The 24445-nt window shown below is 27.5% G+C and overlaps 1 protein-coding gene across 1 annotated transcript in view; it reads left to right on the top strand.

The window, feature by feature from the left end:
• The window catches only part of LOC127281867 (tryptophan 2,3-dioxygenase), a 317236-nt gene that overhangs the window by 124957 nt on the left and 167834 nt on the right, over nucleotides 1-24445 (top strand). The window contains exon 6 of the mRNA XM_051305836.1: nucleotides 23956-23982. The gene's annotated coding sequence lies outside the window, so the exon portion shown is untranslated. The remainder of the gene's footprint in view (nucleotides 1-23955; nucleotides 23983-24445) is intronic.

The raw sequence follows: 24445 nt of genomic DNA, 5'->3' as shown, positions 1-24445 counted from the left end.
AAATAATCAAATAACTTGTTTAGAGAAACTATCTAATCGTAAATAATACGCTTTTGTTTAAAATTATACACAAAACAGTAAATTATATCCACCGCAAACTATTTTGAATTGTGAAACGTTTACAATTTTATCATCGCATACATCGACTAATTCCACATATATATATATATAGCTTTAACAAGCAAATATCAAACTAATTGCCTTGTTTCTATGCAAACATTGATGAAAGATGAAAATTATTGGAAATTGTTAATTGAATTTTGTCCCCAAGGATAATAACTTGTATGAGAGAGAGAGAGAGAGATTTTTTTTTTGGTCCGCTTTTAAATTAATAATAATAATAATAATAATAATCGATTATTATTGTATATATATATATATATGTTATAAACAAAATTGATTTCACTCTCGCGAATTTATAAGCCCAGAGAACGGTGAAAATTAGCCTGTGAACGTGCGTCAAAGTTGGTTTAGTAGGGTTAGCCCGTGATGTATTCACGAGCGTGTAATTTTCATCATATCCACGAGGTACGTGAGGTCGAGGCTCGTTGCCGTTGGCAAGCGTTAGGCGCCGTGTAATAACCACTACCATCACCCTCCCCCCACCCCACCCCTTTTCAAAATCCCTGTTAACGCTTCACTCTCTTGTCCCTTTTGGTGGGAGGCTTTTGAACGTTTGCAGCTCTAAGCATTCAAGAACACATCCACTTATTCTATATGTATATATGTAGGTACAAATGTGAATTTTAAGCAGAGGAAAAAAATTTTTCAACCCCTCACCCCCCAAAAAAAAGAAACCGAAAAAAAAGGAAATCTTTAATTAGTGAAAGTAATTATAATTTATAATTGAAAATAATTAATTAATAATATTTTATAATTTGTTGATTATCAATTATAATTAATTAATTATAAATTATAATTAGATTATAATAAAAAATAATTAATTAATAATAATAATTTCTGATTAGTTGATGATAATTTACTAGTATTTAATTATAATGCACAATTTATAATTAATAACTTACTAGTACTAGTAGTAGTAGTAGTAGTAGTACTAGTACTAGTAGTAGTACTAGTAGTAGTAGTACTAGAAGTAGTAGTAGTAGTAGTAGGAGTAGTAGTAGTAGTAGTAGTAGTACTAGAAGTAGTAGTAGTACTAGTCAATTTTAATTAATAACTTACTAGTAGTACTAGTAGTAGTAGTAGTAGTAGTAGTACTAGAAGTAGTAGTAGTACTAGTAGTACTAGTCAATTTTAATTAATAACTTACTAGTAGTACTAGAAGTAGTAGTAGTACTAGTAGTACTAGTCAATTTTAATTAATAACTTACTAGTACTAGTAGTAGTTCTAGAAGTAGTAGTAGTACTAGTAGTACTAGTCAATTTTAATTAATAACTTACTAGTAGTAGTAGTAGTACTAGTAGTACTAGTCAATATTTGTCAGACATAATGTCGAAATTAGAAAATCAGTAGTAAAAATAAATATTTAGTACGACTTTTTAATTTTTTCTATTTTTTTGCCGTAGTAAAAAATATTTGGTGCAAAATTTTTTTAAATTTTCAGTAGTATACATCTGTTTTCGTCAGACATAATAGCAAAAACAGGAAAACAGTAGTACAAGTAAATATTTAGTCAGGCTTTTTAATTTTTTAAAACAAATTTTCAGAAGTAAAAAAATTCATAACCACAAAAAAAGGTAAATAAAACAAAACACATGTGTATATATTTTTTGTTAAAAAAAAACAAATATTCGTGAAGAGTAACGCGACTCAAATGTTGACAGGCAGATAATGTACGAATGTAGTATATATAGGTATATTTTATCGATTGAATATATTGTGTCATTGTGACAGTGATACATTGATCAAAAGTCAGGACTTTCAAACTCTAAACTCGTGTTATCAACATATGTATACATAACAAACCGTTACTTTTGTTTACGCGTTGATTATACTATATATGTAAACTGAATTTTCATTCTACAAAAGCGAATTTCGCTTTTTCATTTTATTACAAGGAAAGAAAAAAATTATTTGATCAGTGATTGAAATAAACAAATTATCGTGTATAAATTTCATTCATTTGCAAAGCAACGTAATTGATTTGAATATACATTAAAAAAAATTTATTTGATTCAAATAATTGCTAACTTTACTGTTATCATATAAATATTTATTTGTATAAAATAATTATTATTTGAGTCAATTAAATAGTATTTGTTTCAAATAAAGAAAAAATATTGGTGTACATACAACTTTATTGAATTCAAATAAAAATTTTTTTGGTTCGAGTAAATATTTATATGGTAAAAATATTTAGTTAAATTTACTATTTTTATATTTTCAGTAGTATAAGTTGGTTTTAGTGAGACATAGTGGCAAAATTAGAAAATGTATAGTAAAAGTAAATATTTAATCAGCCTGCTTAATTACTTGTCATTTTTTCAGTAGTAAACAAATATTTAGATTTTCAATATTATATTTTTTTCAATTTTATCACTAGTATTTATAAATATTTTGTTAGATTTTCAAAATATTTCTAATTTTTTCTACTGAGAAAATTATTCAAAAAAAAAATTAGAAAGTCTAACTAAATATTTACTCATACCACTTAGTTTTTAATTTTTTCTTTATGTCTGACGAAAATTGACCAGTACTACTTAAAAAATTAAAAAGTCGAACTGATTATTGCCTTATACTGATGATATAATTTGGAAAAATATATAAAAGTCTGACTAAATATTGACTTGTACTACTGACTATAGTAAAAACTTTTACTACTGAAAAAATTATAAAAATAATTTCAAGTCCGACTAAATATTTACTTATACTACTTATTTTCTATTTTATTTTCGTTATGTCCGACGAAAATTGACCACTACTACTTAAAAAAATTAAAAAGTTAAACTAATTATTTTCTTTTACAGCTAATAAAATGAAAATAGTTAATATCTGTTTTTGTATCTATTTTTTAATCGTTTTTTAAATTTGTAATTATTTTTCTAACTTGTATATAAACGATAAATCGTGGTTTTATTATATATACATATATATATATATATATATATATATATATAAAACGTGTGTGGCGATAAATTGAAAAGTTGTTTGTTGGCAAAACATAAGGAGACAAGTGAAACAGGACATTGGTCCCTGGATTGTATTTGCTTTGTCAGATGTAAAGTGCGAGAGAGAAAGAGAATGGAAATAGCAGAAACTAGGAAAGTGGGCGATAACACTATATGTGTGTGTAGATATGTATGTATGGAACGGATGCGAAAGGCGCACTAAAAATATCGATGCGACGCGATATTCACTCCCAGGAAATGGAGTTCTCTAGAGAATCGACCACACCATGGTCGGCACTCGTCCCATTCGCGGTCCCAGTAGCTCCTGGCACGTCGCATACTTTATCTCGAAAAACAGAAGGGGATAAAAGTGCTCTACAATTTTATTTCCTTCTCTCTCTCTCTCTCTCTCTCTCTCTCTCTCTCTCTCTCTCTCTTCGTTTCTCTCTAAACATGTCTATATAAATAACGCATCCAACGATATCTCGATGTGTGAAACTTTATTATAATCTTCTTTTTCTTCATCTTCATTTTCTTTTCTATATACATATAGTTATATCTTCTCAGTAAAGGAGTAATTTTTTTTTTAAATTCCTTTACATAGGGGAATAAACGATTCTCGTAAAATAAACGTTTCTTGACTTTATCGATGCATAAGTGCCGTTAAAGGTTTTTTCATTGTGAATCTATATGTAAAGAGGTTTTGAAAAACGATTTATGATTTTCCCTTGGAATTTATGATATCTCTTTGATCTCTCTTTTTTTTAAGTTGTCTTTCATTGTGTTCATAAGATTTTTAGGAGGAAATAATTTTTTGGTAGAGTTTTTTTTATATTGCTTTACTCACATAGGAGCACAAAATAACAAACAATAAATAAACAATGATAATATAAATAAAAAAAATACAAAATTTGTCAAGTACGAATTACATCCGCATACCCTATTACTCCCCCTTAAGGCCAGGTCCAAGTCGTGTCAGCTGTTTCATTGAAACTTCAAAGGAACAACTGACTCGACTTGGACCTGGCCTTAAGGTAGTATTACACTTTACATCGTCAAAAAAATCAAATTTTTTTTTTGCATTATCCTATTCCAAATCATCTAGAAAATATAATCTCAAAATATTAAATCAAAATTCGACAAAATAAAAAAGTTACAGAATAAAATGCAGCGCAGTGTATTCAACACAAAGCGCCAGTTTTGCATTTTTTATATAAAGAAACAAGTATAATTTGTTTACTTAAAAATTTGCAAAATTTTCTTATGCACCATTCAAAAGAGCGGTTATTGGCACATAAGAAATAGCTATTGCAAACTATTTTTTTTATAGAATTTAATTGCGAAAATACAGCGTCAAACTTTGCTTTAGGAGTTAAAACTTTATACGCGTTTTCCTGCACAAAATACACCCAAAAGTGTATAAAAAAAATCGACAGCCCGATCGGAGTAGAGGAAGAGCCCTATTACCACCTTTAAAGCACATTTCGTTATAAAAAAACTATTTTTATTATTTATTTAAATAAATTAACAATTTTTCAGCTAAAATGTGTATTTTCTATTTTTAACTTTTATTAATTTATTAAATTTACCTCAAATGTAAATTTTATATATATTAATCGATTCGTTTTCATGTTTTCATGCCAGACATTTTAAATGTTCGACATTTTCTCAGTAGTATCACTCAGCAGTATTAGTCAGCAGTAGTACAAGTAGTAGTACAAAATTGTCAGTAGTACAAGTAAACATGTAGTTGGACGAGTTTGCAATTTTGTTAGTAATACAAGTAAATATTTAGTCAGACATTCTTGATTTGACCTTCAAACGACCTTGAATGACCTTGAATGACCTTGACTTGACCATCAAATGACCTTGAACGACCTTGACTTGACCTTCAAATGACCTTGAACGACCTTGACTTGACCTTGACTCATGCTTTTTTCAGTAGTATTACTCAGCAGTAGTACAATTTTATCAGTAGTATTACTCAGCAGTAGAATAATTTTCTCAGTAGTATTACTCAGCAGTAGTACAATTTTCTCAGTAGTATTACTCAGCAGTAGAACAATTTTCTCAGTAGTATTACTCAGCAGTAGAATAATTTTCTCAGTAGTATTACTCAGCAGTAGAACAATTTTCTCAGTAGTATTACTAGACAGTAGTACAAGTAAAAATTTAGTTGGACGGGTTTGCAATTTTGTTAGTAATACAAGTAAATATTTAGTCAGACATTCTTGATTTGACCTTCAAACGACCTTGAATGACCTTGAATGACCTTGAATGACCTTGACTTGACCTTCAAATGACCTTGAACGACCTTGACTTGACCTTCAAATGACCTTGAACGACCTTGACTTGACCTTGACTCATGCTTTTTTCAGTAGTATTACTCAGCAGTAGTACAATTTTATCAGTAGTATTACTCAGCAGTAGAATAATTTTCTCAGTAGTATTACTCAGCAGTAGTACAATTTTCTCAGTAGTATTACTCAGCAGTAGAACAATTTTCTCAGTAGTATTACTAGACAGTAGTACAAGTAAAAATTTAGTTGGACGGGTTTGCAATTTTGTTAGTAATGCAAGTAAATATTTAGTCAGACATTCTTGATTTGACCTTCAAACGACCTTGAATGACCTTGACTTGACCTTCAAATGACCTTGAACGACCTTGACTTGACCTTGACTCATGCTTTTTTCAGTAGTATTACTCAGCAGTAGTACAATTTTATCAGTAGTATTACTCAGCAGTAGAATAATTTTCTCAGTAGTATTACTCAGCAGTAGTACAATTTTCTCAGTAGTATTACTCAGCAGTAGAACAATTTTCTCAGTAGTATTACTAGACAGTAGTACAAGTAAAAATTTAGTTGGACGGGTTTGCAATTTTGTTAGTAATGCAAGTAAATATTTAGTCAGACATTCTTGATTTGACCTTCAAACGACCTTGAATGACCTTGACTTGACCTTCAAATGACCTTGAACGACCTTGACTTGACCTTGACTCATGCTTTTTTCAGTAGTATTACTCAGCAGTAGTACAATTTTATCAGTAGTATTACTCAGCAGTAGAATAATTTTCTCAGTAGTATTACTCAGCAGTAGTACAATTTTCTCAGTAGTATTACTCAGCAGTAGAACAATTTTCTCAGTAGTATTACTAGACAGTAGTACAAGTAAAAATTTAGTTGGACGGGTTTGCAATTTTGTTAGTAATGCAAGTAAATATTTAGTCAGACATTCTTGATTTGACCTTCAAACGACCTTGAATGACCTTGACTTGACCTTCAAATGACCTTGAACGACCTTGACTTGACCTTGACTCATGCTTTTTTCAGTAGTATTACTCAGCAGTAGTACAATTTTATCAGTAGTATTACTCAGCAGTAGAATAATTTTCTCAGTAGTATTACTCAGCAGTAGTACAATTTTCTCAGTAGTATTACTCAGCAGTAGAACAATTTTCTCAGTAGTATTACTCAGCAGTAGAATAATTTTCTCAGTAGTATTACTCAGCAGTAGTACAATTTTCTCAGTAGTATTACTCAGCAGTAGAACAAGTAAAAATTAAGTTGAACGGGTTTGCAATTTTGTTAGTAATACAAGTAAATATTTAGTCAGACATTCTTGATTTGACCTTCAAACGACCTTGAATGACCTTGACTTGACCTTCAAATGACCTTGAATGACCTTGACTTGACCTTCAAATGACCTTGAACGACCTTGACTTGACCTTGAGTCATGCTTTTTTCAGTAGTATTACTCAGCAGTAGTACAATTTTTCCAGTAGTATTTCTCAGCAGTAGTACAATTTTATCAGTAGTATTACTCAGCAGTAGTACAATTTTCTCAGTAGTATTACTCATCAGTAGAACAATTTTCTCAGTAGTATTACTCAGCAGTAGAACAATTTTCTCAGTAGAATTACTAGGCAGTAGTACAAGTAAAAATTTAATTGGACGGGTTTGCAATTTTGTTAGTAATACAAGTAAATATTTAGTCAGACATTCTTGATTTGACCTTCAAACGACCTTGAATGACCTTGAATGACCTTGACTTGACCTTCAAATGACCTTGAATGACCTTGACTTGACCTTCAAATGACCTTGAACGACCTTGACTTGACCTTGAGTCATGCTTTTAAGTAGTATTACTCAGCAGTAGAATAATTTTCTCAGTAGTATTACTCAGCAGTAGTACAATTTTTCCAGTAGTATTTCTCAGCAGTAGTACAATTTTCTCAGTAGTATTACTCAGCAGTAGAATAATTTTCTCAGTAGTATTACTCAGCAGTAGAATAATTTTCTCAGTAGTATTACTCAGCAGTAGTACAATTTTTTCAGTAGTATTTCTCAGCAGTAGTACAATTTTCTCAGTAGTATTACGCAGCAGTAGTACAATTTTCTCAGTAGTATTACTCAGCAGTAGAATAATTTTCTCAGTAGTATTACTCAGCAGTAGTACAATTTTCTCAGTAGTATTACTCAGCAGTAGAATAATTTTCTCAGTAGTATTACTCAGCAGTAGAATAATTTTCTCAGTAGTATTACTCAGCAGTAGTACAATTTTTTCAGTAGTATTTCTCAGCAGTAGTACAATTTTCTCAGTAGTATTACGCAGCAGTAGTACAATTTTCTCAGTAGTATTACTCAGCAGTAGAATAATTTTCTCAGTAGTATTTCTCAGCAGTAGTACAATTTTCTCAGTAGTATTACTCAGCAGTAGAATAATTTTCTCAGTAGTATTACTCAGCAGTAGAATAATTTTCTCAGTAGTATTACTCAGCAGTAGTACAATTTTTTCAGTAGTATTTCTCAGCAGTAGTACAATTTTCTCAGTAGTATTACGCAGCAGTAGTACAATTTTCTCAGTAGTATTACTCAGCAGTAGAATAATTTTCTCAGTAGTATTACTCAGCAGTAGTACAATTTTCTCAGTAGTATTACTCAGCAGTAGAACAAGTAAAAATTAAGTTGAACGGGTTTGCAATTTTGTTAGTAATACAAGTAAATATTTAGTCAGACATTCTTGATTTGACCTTCAAACGACCTTGAATGACCTTGAATGACCTTGACTTGACCTTCAAATGACCTTGAATGACCTTGACTTGACCTTCAAATGACCTTGAACGACCTTGACTTGACCTTGAGTCATGCTTTTTTCAGTAGTATTACTCAGCAGTAGTACAATTTTCTCAGTAGTATTACTCAGCAGTAGTACAATTTTCTCAGTAGTATTACTCAGCAGTAGAACAATTTTCTCAGTAGTATTACTAGGCAGTAGTACAAGTAAAAATTAAGTTGAACGGGTTTGCAATTTTGTTAGTAATACAAGTAAATATTTAGTGAGAGATTCTTGATTTGACCTTCAAACGACCTTGAACGACCTTGACTTGACCTTCAAATGACCTTGAATGACCTTGACTTGAGTCATACTTTTAAAACCCTTGTAAATTTTTTCAGTGGTTCAAATAAATATTTAGCCAGACATTCTAAATGTTTGAAATTTTCTCAGTAGTATAAATAAGTTATAGCAGTAGTACAAGTTAATATTTAGTTCGACTTTTTTTTTTGTAATATTTTCAGTAGTGCAAGTCAGGTTTAAGTCACCCACAATGGCAACATTAGAAAATCAGTAGTAAAAGGAAGTGTTCACTCAGACATTTTAAACTATAGAATTAGAGACATTTTAAAATTCTACTGCAATTGTAAAAAAATTAAAATTAAAAAAAAGAAAAGAAATATGCTAAATGAAAATTAAAATAATGAGTTAAATATGTTAAACTTTTGTAAGAATGACAACAGTTTCACTAATTTCCTAAGGGATGTTGCCAACATCTTATTTGTCTTTCTCTGTCCAACACACACACACACATACATTTTCTTGGGAAAGTAGGAACAACATATATATATATATATATATATATGTATATAGAAAGATAGAATTCTTTTAACAGAGGTTGTCTAAAGGGGAACAGACTAACGAAGTAACAAACACAGAATTGGGAATTGGACTTCTCTTTTCCCTTTTCTTCTCCAACCATCCGAGAACGCGCGGACAAACGAGGGAGCATGAGATAAAGGGAGAGAAAGAGAGAGAGAGAGAAAGAGAAAAAAAAAGAAAAGAGTCCTGGACTAACGAGGACGCAAGGGATTGCGCAAAAGAAGACTTCCGGTTCAGAATAATGCCATTTACCAATCAAGATGATGAATTTTTGTCCTCCTCTCTTAAATCGAACTTTTCTTCCAAATATTTGTCAAAGGCAGAGAACAAAAAAAAAACGATTTTCTTTTTGATCAGAGAGTCTTTTTATTAAAGGCGTTAATTCTAATTATACATTCCGTTCTTTTCTTTTTTATTCTCATTATTAAGTTAGCGATAGTATTCTCTAATCAGGTGAATAAGTGAAGAAAAAAATTTTTTTTTCACCTGTTACAGTATTCCGTGACTAGTTACTTTTCATAATTTGCAAAAATTTTAATTTCGCTCTAATTAGATTTTTTTTTCTGTGTTATACGATTGAATTAACTTTTCACGAAAAAAAGAAATATTTTTTTCTATTTTTTTATTTATTGGAGAAAAATGGAAAAATGAATAAAATAACTTTTACTATACTTTAAAAGCAAAATCTTAACTGTTCGGAGTTTCTGCTCATTTTTGGGAATTTTTACTACGAAAATAGTAAAAATTATTCCAAAAATAGTATATTTTACTATTTTTGGAGTAAAAATTACCAAAAATGCGCAAAAACTCCGGAAAGTTCAGGTTTTATTTTTTAAAATAGTAAAAGTTAATTTATTTGTTTTTCTATTTTTCTCCGTGATACTATTATTGTGTGAGATAAAAGAAAAGAATTTTTTCCGAATTTCGTACCAAGAAAAAAATATAATAAATAATCTAAAATCAAAAAAATAAATATATAAACTTTTTATCAGAGTTTTGTTTCATTAAAAAAAAAAACATCTTTTAAGCATCAGGCATTTGGTAAGCGGTATTTTTTGAATTTAAATTTATATCCACGATTCAAACTGGACGTTCGTCAGTACATGACGAGTGTTCAACTCTCTATCTTTCTCTCTCTCTCTCTCTCTCTCTCTCTCTCTCTCTCTCTCTCTCTGGCTCTCTCCCGATATCACGAACACATGCGAGAATGTTTGAGCGAGTCGTTTTATCTTCTACGTCCGATGAAATTGCGAGATTTGCATATCGTGCTCGAACCGCGGATCGTCGCTTCTCCACGAACTACGTTATTGAAAATCCCTCCCCCTTTTCCCTTCCATGAACCCCTTTTTCACCCTCAATCCCTCTCTCTCTCTCTCTCTCTCGTCGTCAGGGCTTATGCAAACTGTTCCCTTGGGTATGACTACTGGCATCTTAATGCATTTCTAGTTCAGATCTTGTAACATGGAAAACAACCCATGAAAGCTTTCGTTTTTGAAATACTCCTCTTGGTATTATTATACATTTGTCTGTATGACTTTCAATGCCTTGGTTATGTGTGAATATTTTCTGCCCGGAAAAAAAAGATAAAGAGAATATAAATAAAAGAGAGAGAGAGAGAATAGAGAATATAAAAATTTTTTTCAATTGCATTTTTTAAGAGTTTCTGTTAAATTTAATATTTTGGTTTTTTTGAATAATATAATATATACATAAATATTTGATAATTTATTCTATTAATTAAACATTAAATCGTATTAACGATATCTTAAAATTAAGAAAATCAGTAGTTAAAATAAATATTTAGTCAAACTTTTCAATTTTCACAGAAAATTATAAGGTATTAAAATAAGCTGCAACGCTTATTATTTTAATCCAATGTTGCTTATTTTAATACCAAAATGGATTAAAATAAGCAAAATTGGATTAAAATAAAAAGCGTTGCAGCTTATTTTAATGCCTTTTAATTTTCTGTGTTCTGTATAATTCTTTTAGTAGTAAAATATATTTATATAGATTTGCAATATTTTTTTTTATATTTTCAGTAGTATAAGTCGGTTTTTGTCAGACATAATAACAAAATTAGAAAATCAGTAGTAACAGTCAATAATCAGTCAGGCTTTCTAATGTTTTTTAATAATTTTGTCAGTAGTACAAGTCAATATAATTGGGGTACAAAAGTTCCAATGCCTAAGGGCCCAAAGTATTATTTTCCCAAACGACATTTTTTTTCAAAAATTCTTTTTCCCAAAGTATTGTTTTTCCAATAGTTGTTTTCTTTTATTTTTCAAAATAAAAAAAATTCCAAGTTTTCAGTTGTAAAAGTAAATAATCAGAGAGACTATTAAAATTTTTTAAACTATCAGTATAGTATAGGTCAATATTTAGCCAGACTTGCTAATTTTTATTTTAAATAGTAATTTAATTTGAAAATATAATGTAATTTTAATTATATAATAATCATACATATATGAATAATTATATATATGAGGCATTCTTTTATCAAAAAACACCCCCTCTGGACAGAATAGATTTAATTTAAAAAACCTCTATATGGGCTTAATTTATAGTAAATTTTGGCTATTTTTAATGCCGTATAGCAATTTTTAAATATTTAAACATGGGGGACCACAAATGTTAAAAAAAACTTCAATATTATCGAAAAAAATAATATTTCTTTAATACAAGGTTCAAACATTTGTTTAAATAAAAATCACATCCCACACAGTTTCTAAGGTACTTGATAACAAAGACATTAATAACATTATCGACTGATGGTAAAAGCAGAAAAATAATAATATAAAAAATTACCAACTGTTTTACCATCAGTCTGTAATATAGATTTCTATGTCGGTAATTTTTTTTATATCATTTTCCTGATTTTACCATCAGTTGATAATGTAGATTTCTGAGCCGGTAATCGATTCGAATAATCAGTTTTAATCTTGCAGTAAAAAAAAATATTAGTTTTTTCCATAATATTGAAGGTATTTTTTAACATTTATGGTTTCCCATGTTTAATAGTTAAAAAGTGCCATACCGCATCAAAAATAGACAAAAGTTTCCTTAATTTAAGTCCTTATAGAGCTTTTTTCAATTAAATCTATTCTGGGCAGAGAGGATGTCTTTTTAACAAAGAATGACCCATATATATCGCAGAATATATATATATATATATATATATATATATATATATATATAATTAATAATAATTATGTTAAATTCTAAAGGTAATTACCCTTAGCGTGTGTTCTACCTGCTGATGTCAATATTATATTAATATGACATCCTTATTAGCGCATAGTCAAAATTGACGTGGCTGACTATTAAGGTTGCCAGCTAATGCATTTAATGTGTCTGTGTGTTACCGTTAATTATTATCCAAATGACAGGAACATGATGATAATCCTTGTTAATCTTTTGACGTTACATAATTCATAATATTAACAAGTGTCGAAATTCACTTCAAAAAAAAAAAAAAAAAAAAGAAAGAAAAGAAACAAAATAAAGTTCAATAAACTACTTGAGTAATATTCGGTTTCGAATTTTGTATTTTTTCTATTTTTTGTATTTTTTTTGCGCAAGGGCAAGCGTGGAAATCGTATTTTGTATTTTTTATTATTATTATTATTATTTTTTTTTAACTTCACCTAATATCTTAATTTTGACTTGTGATGACAGTTTTATAACTTCATCACTTTTTTCTCTCTCTTTTTTTTTCTCTCATAAAACTTGAGGAATCAAGAACTTTTTTCCATAATGTCTTTTAACAGCGTCATAGCAGCTTTTAGAATTTACCAATTTTTTTTTTTTTTTTTTTTTTTTTTCAAAAAACAGATGAAAGCATCCAACAGTTTTTTTTTTGTTTTTTATTTTAACTACTATATGGAAAGCTTTTTTTATGTCGAGTTTTAGAAATAAGAAAAAAAAACAAAAAATGAAACTTGATTTATGTTATTCTATTCCGTCTTTTTTTTTTATCTTCTTGTCATTTTCTATTGCAATGGAATAAGTTTTAGTTTTGTCGAAAATTTCCCAGCAATGGATTTTCTATATCTATATATATATATAGTAATCAACCGCGTTATGTGATAGAATCTTCGATTAACGTGTTTGCAACGCGAGCCAAACGACATTTTCCACAAAACAGTTGACGGATCGTTAGTTCCGGAAATTGGAAATTGAGAAATTATCGATAGGGAACACTTCTTTTGTTTTAAACCAATTGGTGTATTTTCGTGTGAATTGAATTTCCCCCCCAAAAAAAAATGGGACTCGAAATTATTTCCTTAATTTTTTTTTTATTAATTTCATAATAATTAATATTTAAAAATATAATTTTTTTTATTAATTTCATAATAACTAATATTTAAAAATATAATTTTTTTTATTAATTTCATAATAACTAATATTTAAAAATATAATTTTTTTTATTAATTTAATTGAAATAATTAAATTTTATTTAAAAAATATATTAAATTGTTTCATATATTTTGAAACGTTATACTCTTTTAATGAATGTTTTTACACATTTGTCGTTTAATTTAATTATTTTTAACAATTTCATTTTGTAATTATAAATTTTAACAATTACAATATTCGTTTTATAATATTCGTGAAAATAATAAATATTTAAATAATTTAATGATTAAATGTAATTTTTTTTTTTTTCATTATACAAAATAAAATTTTAACGTTTCGAGAAAATGAAGTGTCGTATTTTCGTATATATATATATATATATATATATATATATATATATATATACATATATATATATATATATATATATATATATATATATATATATATATATATATAAAATTAAGTGTTATTTGAATAATAACATTAGACAAAGTTTAGGATTCAGTAAACCTGGTGGGGGCTTATCGTCAAATACAATTTATCCTTTTATAGCAGCGTTAAATCTCAATAAACGTTGGCTATTGCCTTTAATCCATTATTTCCAACTATTACTGACAAAAACGACGACGAAGGATAATAAACGTTTAAATTTTAGTTGTAACTCAATTTAAGGGCCACACACATAGACGGGGGCTTAGAATATATTTATATCGCAATTTTTTTTTTTAAATCCACCAAAAAAAAGGGAAAGAAAATTTAAATGAAATTTCCGAAAAATTATATTTTCCTAATCGAATGTATTTTTATATTTATTTATTTAAAAAGTAGAAATATTTTAATTAGCCTAAAACATTGATTTATTAATTAATTAATTTAGTTAGACAAATTTTGGTATTAATTTAGTTTTATTAATTAATAATAAATAATTATAAATTATTATAAATAATTAATAATTAATAAAATTAATAATAGATAAATTAATAATTTATTAATAATTTTAAAAGCCTCTATATGTGGGATTTAAAAAATTCCATACTCCAAATTTCATATGTCGAAATATCAATTGGATTTTTGAAATTCATTCAATATCTACAATTCCATAACTATATATATTTGTCAGCTGATCGATTGTTGGCATAGCCAAAGCTCTTGTGCATGAGCCAAAATTGCCGCAGGTGGTGTCACTGTGAAGCTATCAGTTTGCGATTAACCCCCCCTCTCTCTCTCTCTCTCTCACAAGCATCGACAGCAAAAAGTTGAACCGGGCGTAAACTTTAATCGACGACGGCTTTGTACACTCGTACACGCGGGTACATATCAAACATGTCTAATCATCTCAAACTATATTCAGTTTCAAAATTATCGACATTGTTTTATCTCTACTTGTATAAATTTTTTATTTTATTTATTTGATTAAACAGACTAAAAAGTCCTTAAATAAACAAATAAAAAATAAACAATTAAAATAAATAAATAAAAAAATAAAAATAAACTAACAAATAAAGAATTAAAATAAAGAAATAAAAAATAAATTTACAAATAAACAATTAAAATGAATGAATAAATAAATATATGTTAAATAAAAATCTGAATTTTTAAATTAAATCACAATTAAAATCAAAATTAATTTAAATGTAATAATGAAAATTAAAAGAAGAGAGAACCTTTTGAAAAGGAGGGATTAATAAGAAACTTGAACAATTTAGCAAATATTAGGATAATTACGAGCAGGTGTAACGTGAGCTGAATTTTGGTTCTCGGGCGCTTAAACTGAGCTTAAATAAGCTCGGAAACCTGAAGAGAGGGAAATAGAGAGGGAAATAGAGAGAGAGAGTTACCTCAAAGTTACCTCTTCTCTCTTTAAGAGCCGTGTTCCCTCGACATACCCCCCTCTCTCTCTCTCTCTCTCTCTCTCTCTTTTGTGTTAGCGTGCGCAACACTTGGAATTTATGTCGAGGGCCACCTGTGCCAAACGTGAAACCAAAAATATCCCCTGAGAAGAAGATCTTTCTCTCTCTTTGCGAGAAATTTTTTTTTTTTTTTTTTAGGTCCTCTTTTCCAAATTCAACCCGCGAGAAAATGGATGTGTCGACCTTGTGCGCGAGAGTTAAGTGAAGAAAAACGACTTGCCATCTTTTCTCTAAAAAAAGAAAAAAAAGAGGAAAAAAATTCAACCGAAAGTTAGAGGGCTGATCTTTAACGCTCGTAAAAGATGTTTAGGTGGCACGCAAAAAAAAAACAAACATTTTTTTCCCCCACAAAAGACAATTTATTCTTATACAGATGAAAATGGTTTACCACCAGCGAGTAAAAAATACGACTGGGTTAAAAAAGAACTTTTAGAATCAAAATGATACATTTTTTATATAGAGTGAACATTTTTCGTCAACACTTTTTAACGCGAATGATTTATTTTACTTTGCTTCTTATTTTTAAAAAAATAATTTTTTTTTTAATTTTGTTTTAGTTTTATTTAAAAAAAAAACAGAAAAAAATAATATTTTTATTTTACTTTGCTTCTTATTTTTAACAAAAGAATTTTTTTTCCCCCAATTTTTTTTGTTAATTAACAAAAAGGGTAGAAATGTAAAAAAAATAATTTAGTAATATTTTTATTTTACAATAATTTTCTTTCGGTGTTTTTTGTTTTTCAACGAAAGGTAAAAATACAACAAAAAAATTCCCACAATAAGAATTATTTACTCTTACTTATATAAAGAGTGAAATCATTTTTCTTCGCGGATAAAAAAAAAATATAAAACTAAATTTAAAAATACTCTTTTCAAGAAAACGAATAGAAAATATTTTTCATAAATCACAATTTCTTTATTTATTGACAATGAAAAGATTTTTCATTTCATTTGTAAAGCTGAATTCAAGGTAAATATAACCCGACCATGAGAAAGAAAATTTTTGAATTGAAAGAAATTGCACTCTTGATCATATATAAACTTGAAAAGTGACATTGATCGATTGTTTAATAATAATGATTGATAATGCGTTGCATTTCAATTTTTTTTTTTTTAAATTTCTATTATCACATAGAAAATTTTGATTTATATATATTTAGAAAAAAAAAATGTGCGAATAGTTCTTGATAGTATTCTCCGATAACTGCTTTATCGTCGCGTTTCAACTTCCGTGTCGACCAAAAGCAGGAACTTTATTAGCTCCTGAAACTCTCAATATCGAAATCAGAACCAGTCGAAGGAGAGAGAGAGAGAGAGAGAGAGAGAGAAAAAAAAACGATTTTCCACGGTTGAAATATCAATTCCCGAAATCGAGCGGAAATGTCGAATTTTCTCACAAAAGGTCAAACTTGAAATTAATCTTCAAAAAAATAGAAGAGAAAAAAATTTCTCCTCAGTCCCATTTTACTGATATATTATTAATATTAATTAAATTATTAATAATAAACATATAATATTAATAGCTACCTCGCTTCCGGCAGGAAAATATTAATTAAAAACAAGTTGTAAATTAAGATGTTCATTACATAAACATTTTGCTTCCTCTTTACGATCAGCAAAAAAATTTGCTTCCTCGTGGAGAAAGCATTAACATTGAAATAAACATACAAAAATATTATAATATAAACATTTCAGTCCCTATACATTTGAGTTAAATTTAAAGAATTAATGGAAGTTAAAAAATCAAAAATTCATATTTTAACCGAAATTTCTAAATATTAATGAAAAATAATATATAATTTATAATTATTTACAATTATATCGATTCGTTATAAAGCAAGGAACATAATTATTTTATATTTAAACTTGAATTTAAATAAATAAACAATTTTTCAGCTAAAATGTGTATTTTATTTGACTATGTAAGGGATTTTTTCTTTTTCCAGGAAAACATTCTATCTACAGTGCAAGTAGTAGTACAAGTAAAAATTAAGTTGAACAGGTTTGCAATTTTGTTAGTAATACAAGTAAATATTTAGTCAGACATTCTTGATTTGACCTTCAAACGACCTTGAATGACCTTGAATGACCTTGACTTGACCTTCAAATGACCTTGAATGACCTTGACTTGACCTTCAAATGACCTTGAACGACCTTGACTTGACCTTGAGTCATGCTTTTAAGTAGTATTACTCAGCAGTAGTACAATTTTCTCAGTAGTATTACTCAGCAGTAGAATAATTTTCTCAGTAGTATTACTCAGTAGTAGTACAATTTTCTTAGTAGTATTACTCAGCAGTAGTACAATTTTCTCAGTTGTATTACTCAGCAGTAGAATAATTTTCTCAGTAGTATTACTCAGCAGTAGAATAATTTTCTCAGTAGTATTACTCAGCAGTAGTACAATTTTCTCAGTAGTTTTACTCAGCAGTAGAACAATTTTCTCAGTAGTATTACTAGGCAGTAGTACAAGTAAAAATTAAGTTGAACGGGTTTGCAATTTTGTTAGTAATACAAGTAAATATTTAGTCAGACATTCTTGATTTGACCTTCAAACGACCTTGAATGACCTTGAATGACCTTGACTTGACCTTCAAATGACCTTAAATGACCTTGACTTGACCTTCAAATGACCTTGAACGACCTTGACTTGACCTTGAGTCATGCTTTTAAGTAGTATTACTCAGCAGTAGTACAATTTTCTCAGTAGTATTACTCAGCAGTAGAATATTTTTCTCAGTAGTATTACTCAGCAGTAGTACAATTTTCTCAGTAGTATTACTCAGCAGTAGAATAATTTTCTCAGTAGTATTACTCAGCAGTAGTACAATTTTTTCAGTAGTATTACTCAGCAGTAGAATAATTTTTTCAGTAGTACTACTCAGCAGTAGAATAATTTTCTCAGTAGTATTACTCAGCAGTAGTACAATTTTCTCAGTAGTTTTACTCAGCAGTAGAACAATTTTCTCAGTAGTATTACTAGGCAGTAGTACAAGTAAAAATTAAGTTGAACGGGTTTGCAATTTTGTTAGTAATACAAGTAAATATTTAGTCAGACATTCTTGATTTGACCTTCAAACGACCTTGAATGACCTTGAATGACCTTGACTTGACCTTCAAATGACCTTGAATGACCTTGACTTGACCTTCAAATGACCTTGAACGACCTTGACTTGACCTTGAGTCATGCTTTTAAGTAGTATTACTCAGCAGTAGTACAATTTTCTCAGTAGTATTACTCAGCAGTAGAATAATTTTCTCAGTAGTATTACTCAGCAGTAGTACAATTTTCTCAGTAGTATTACGCAGCAGTAGTACAATTTTCTCAGTAGTATTACTCAGCAGTAGAATAATTTTTTCAGTAGTATTACTCAGCAGTAGTACAATTTTTTCAGTAGTATTACGTAGCAGTAGTACAATTTTCTCAGTAGTATTACTCAGCAGTAGTACAATTTTCTCAGTAGTATTACTCAGCAGTAGAATAATTTTCTCAGTAGTATTACTCAGCAGTAGTACAATTTTTTCAGTAGTATTACGTAGCAGTAGTACAATTTTCTCAGTAGTATTACTCAGCAGTAGAATAATTTTCTCAGTAGTATTACTCAGCAGTAGTACAATTTTCTCAGTAGTATTACTCAGCAGTAGAATAATTTTTTCAGTAGTATTACTCAGCAGTAGTACAATTTTTTCAGTAGTATTACGTAGCAGTAGTACAATTTTCTCAGTAGTATTACTCAGCAGTAGTACAATTTTCTCAGTAGTATTACTCAGCAGTAGAATAATTTTCTCAGTAGTATTACTCAGCAGTAGTACAATTTTTTCAGTAGTATTACGTAGCAGTAGTACAATTTTCTCAGTAGTATTACTCAGCAGTAGAATAATTTTCTCAGTAGTATTACTCAGCAGTAGTACAATTTTCTCAGTAGTATTACTCAGCAGTAGTACAATTTTCTCAGTAGTTTTACTCAGCAGTAGAACAATTTTCTCAGTAGTATTACTAGGCAGTAGTACAAGTAAAAATTAAGTTGAACGGGTTTGCAATTTTGTTAGTAATACAAGTAAATATTTAGTCAGACACACACACACACATACATACATCTGGACAATTGATCAGGATCTTATATAACATGTTTCTATATAGAGAAATTTTGTTTCGGACACTTTAAAAAATTTTTATAAACGAAAGGACTACAAAGCAATATTAATAAAATTAATTATAATATATCAATAATAATTATTAATATTATTAAACATATTTTGGTTTTGTATTTGAAATTTGTTTATGAAAATGAAATGAAATTTGTATAGACAATTTGCTATAGTGATGTAAACGTAATAAAATTTATTTTCAAATACACTGCTCGATAATTTTCATTCACGGTAGCAATTTCTGTTTGATGATCCTTTTAATTGAACCATCAGAGTCTCATTAAAACTAGATACGCTTATGATAGCAATCAGCTACTTCGACTAACTATAACATAGAACCTTTCAACGATATAATAAACAGTATTGTTTTTGAAATTTTCTAAAACAATATTTTCTTTCGATTTATTTAACATTTTATTTTATTTTTTTTAAATTGAAAATTAATAAATTATAATTATTTTTTCTACTATTACTAATTTAATTTTTATTTAATTCAATAAATATTTAATTGACCGAAATAAAAATTATTTGATAATATAGTTAAGTAATTATTTGAATTGAATAATTTGTTTATTTTCTTGGATTTAACTGAAACAAAATTCCAAGTAAATCTTTTTTTTTTTTTGAGTAATAATAAAATTTTGAATAATTCATTTTTTTTAAAGAAATTTTTTTTTTTTTTTGTTTTGCAAAGACAAATATTTGAAAAATAGAACTGATATATATATTTTTTTCGAAAAAATTTAGTTAGGTTTTGCATCCTTTGCCTTATGCAAACACGAACACCTTTGAGCATACCAATATTTATTTTTCGTCGAGCGATAGTTTCTATTTGTATAACTTGCTTGTAGAAGCAAGTTGGAAGCGCTTTCAGCAAAATGACCATACGTTTTCAGTAGTATAACTCAACGCTTCGCAATACTGCGGTTGTAAACTGTAGATACTCCAAAAACTCTTTGCCATTATACATGATTTTAAATTTTTTCTCTTTTTCCCACTAATAAAATGGAAAATTTATCTACAAAATTTTTTTTCAAATTACTATTTCTTTATTATTATTAATAATAATTTTCCTATATTAATTTTTATTTGTTTTTATAATTTTGTTGTAATTCTGCCTTTTGTAAAAAATTCAATAAAAAATAAATAAAATAGAAAATAAAATAGAAATTGAAATAAAAATAAAAATAAAAAATTAATAAATAAAAATAAATTTTTTAAAATAATTTAAGAATATAAAAATTAATACTGTCTTATACAGCTTTGATATTTTTACTAATATTTCTGATCGTAACAATTGAAGTGAAAAACTAAAATATTTAAAAGAAAGAGAATAATGGAGTGAAATTAACAAAAAAAAAAAATCAAGCTCGTTGGTCCTTGATAAAAGTTGCTTCAACCACCTGTTACAAATCAACTTGCGTTTTATCGTTACCACTTTAACTCACGAGTAAAAGCTCTCTTTCTCTCTCTCTTAACACTTTTGTAACCACATTGCATTCATTATTAAAATAAACCATTACTAAAGAAAACGAATGAAAATTCGACTATAAACACTTCTTTTGTACTCTCCTGTACAAAGATAAATGTGGGCAAATATTTATTTTTAATTAATATCGTTAAACATTATTATTAATTTTTATTTATTTACAAGATTTTTTATTTTATTTTTTATATATTTTACAATTTCGGTAATGCGAAGCAAAATTAAATTTCTTTTTTTTTCACGACAAAAAGAAAATTACGTTCCACCATTGATAAATATAAATGACACCTTTTTGTTTATTATCTACGAATTTATTTCCAACTTTTGTGAAGACAACATTCCTCTTAACTTGAACATAACTTTTGAATAGCATTTAAGCGCATCCTCAAGTTGAAAGTTTTCAAGTTCCACTCTCATCTCGAAGAAGATCCATGAAATTCTCGAAATTCCGTACATAATTGATGGCGCTTGTCTCAAAAGAAAAAAGAAAAAAATTTTTTTTTTTTTGATAATGACATATATAGAATAGAAAAGTTTGTAGTACGCAAAATAATCTATAATAGTCCACTAAAATCTTTTCAGAAACTTTTTTTTTTTAGTTTAAATTGAAATTTCAACTTTTTTCACAATTTTTAAATTACACACCCTAAAAAAAGTAATTTTCAATCTAGAGGATTCCTCTAAAATAAATGCATATTTTCCTCTTAATTTTGGTATCAAAATTATTATTCTTCATTTAAGAGGATTTTCCTCTTAAATTAAATGTTGACATCCAAACCTCGTAAAATTGTTTTTAATGTCAAAGCCATCAATAAAATATTTATAATTTCAATCAAATAATAAAATCTTTGCAGAAAATACATTTTTAAATTAAAATTATAATAGTTCACTTCAATATAATAATAAAAATTGATTTTTAATATAACATTAACAATGTCATGTTTTTGGTTAATTATCAACATTTTATATTGATAATTAAAATACAAAAAATAAGTTTTCATTAATCATTTGTAATGATCAAAGAGATTTTCAGCGCAAAAATAATTTTAAAACATGATGATATGTTTAAAAGTTAACATTTTTTATAGGACAGAAAAAAATTTCATATATGAAATTATTTAACGTTTTAAAACTTTTTTAAAAAAATAAATAAAAAGATTTAAAAAATTCGAAAGATTCAAAAATAGGGTTATAGTATTTCTATTTACCTGAGTAGTAAAATTTCACAAGAAATATCCAAATTTTTTTAAATCTAAAAATAGCGTTAAAAATATTAATAATAATAATAATTTGAATTTAACTATATTTTCTGTATTTTTAATAAAGCAAATCCATTTTTTTGTTCTTTTTGTTGACATTTTACCAGAAATATTAAAACTGAAAGGTTAAAAAACAACTTCACAACTATCATATCCAGGGAAAGGGATCAAACGATTACATTATTTTTTTCCGTTTCCTTTTTTTAAATCTTCTAAATTTAAAACAGAAAATCTTAATTAAAGAGGAAAATACAAAAGGAATCCTTTTGTCATTCTTCCATTAAAATGAAGAATAAAAATATTCTACATTTCAATTGAATAATCTTGTTTTAAGAGGAAATATTTAGAGGATATTAGAAGAGGAATTTTCCTCTGAATATAAGATTACTTTTTTTTGGGTGCATTTAAGATTTTTTTTTTCTAAAATATATTTTTTGAATTTCAATAACACAAAACATGTTTAAATAATAAATAATTTTAGAAAAAAAAAGTTGCCTAATAACAATGAAAATTTTTATCCTTAGAAAAAAATAGAATAATTTTTTTTATATTTATTATTAAATCTAAGTATCGATGATAGACAAAGAGAAAAAAATAAACTTAAAGTAAAATATTGTCAAAAAAAAAAGTGACGGAAGTAGGTAAAAAGAGAGAAAGAGGGGGAAGGGTTGATTTTTTACCTGGTCGTTGGTTCGATGCGTCGATAAAATTTTCATTTCGCGGTTCGCTTCGCGTCACCACCCTTTCTCGCATTTTTCTTCAATACCTCACCCCCCTCTTTTCTCAATTCTCTGTCACTCCATTTTCGAACCTCGCACCCCTTCCTCCCCCTTTCCCCCATTGCCTTCGCATTCTATCTCACATTATGGTCCACTGGGACATTGATTTGATCTTTCGAAAGTATCCCAACGCCTCTGGTGCGCTTTTCACACACACACACACACACACACACACACACACACACACACACACACTCTTATGTATATATTTCACGGAAAAAAAATCTTTATCTGTAACAGCTATATGTTTCTCTAGAATAGCGAAAACTTTCTCTGTTCCAGTGAAACATTTTTTTCCACATTATACACCAAGTAAAATGATATATTCGTCTCACAGTCTAATAAATATTTATTTGATTCAAATTAAGTTTTATCTGATTTAAATAAAATTTTATCTAATTTAAATAAATTTTCATCTGATTTAAATAAATTTTTATCTGAAATAAATTTTTATCTGAAATAAATTTTTATTTGATTTAAATAAAAAAATTTATATACGCTAAATAAATAGGTTAGTAGGCATAAGTAAAAAAAAATGGACAGAGGAGCTACAAACATGAAAATCTTGCTTTCTATGAGAAGGTGGAGTTTGAATATTTTTTTTTTTTTTTTTTTTTTTAACGTAACTTTGAAAAAAAAGGAGTAATTCAGCACTTTTTAACGATTGTATACACGAGCAATGACAGGATCTTGATTAAAATGAAAAAAAAAAAAAACAGTTGCCAATGAAAAATATTGTCTGTTCAAAATAATAACGAATCTCTTGTTTCTCGATATTTAACAAAAGGAAACTTTTTCACAAACTCCTTTTTTTTAATATTTGACAAAATCTATATCAGCAGTGAAAATAAAATTTATTTTCTAATTAATTATCACTGCTGAATGTTTAATAAAAAATTTTTTTTTTATATATTTATTAATAAATATAATTTTTTTTTATATTTTTATATATAATTGTTAATAATTTTACCACTATTATTATTAATTAATTTTATTTTTTTCAGATTCTCCATTTGTCCGTTCATCGACTGGTAAGTTTTTTATTATTATATTATTGTGAAATAATAATAATAAAAATAATTACTACCTATATTATTTTTGTTAATAACTATAAAAAGAAAAATGCTTTTTTATTTTGTAATTATTATTACGAAAACAGTTTTAATAAAAAGTAAATATTATTTTTATTACAGTAATAATAATAATTATAAAATAAAAATGCCGTTTTATTTTGTGATTATTAATACAAAAAACGGTTTTTAACAAAAAGCAAATTTTATTATTTTTATTATAGTAATTATTTTTATTATTTTTATTATAGTAATTATTGTTATTATTATTATTATTTGTCGTTGTCGTTTGTTCATGCAACTATTTATTCGATTAAATTTGCAATTCTTTTGAATACAATATATATGTAAATTGTCATGAATTCATTAAAAGAGAATATCTGGTTCTCTTTGTATGTTTCTTTATATCATGAGTCGCGAATTT

Source organism: Leptopilina boulardi, unplaced genomic scaffold, assembly GCF_019393585.1.
Source record: "Leptopilina boulardi isolate dan_hultmark-lab unplaced genomic scaffold, ZJU_Lbou_2.1 LbouV2_278, whole genome shotgun sequence".
Lineage (NCBI taxonomy): Eukaryota > Metazoa > Arthropoda > Insecta > Hymenoptera > Figitidae > Leptopilina > Leptopilina boulardi.
Note: the sequence above shows the minus strand (reverse complement) of the source record. Positions and strands in the feature narration are given on the sequence as shown.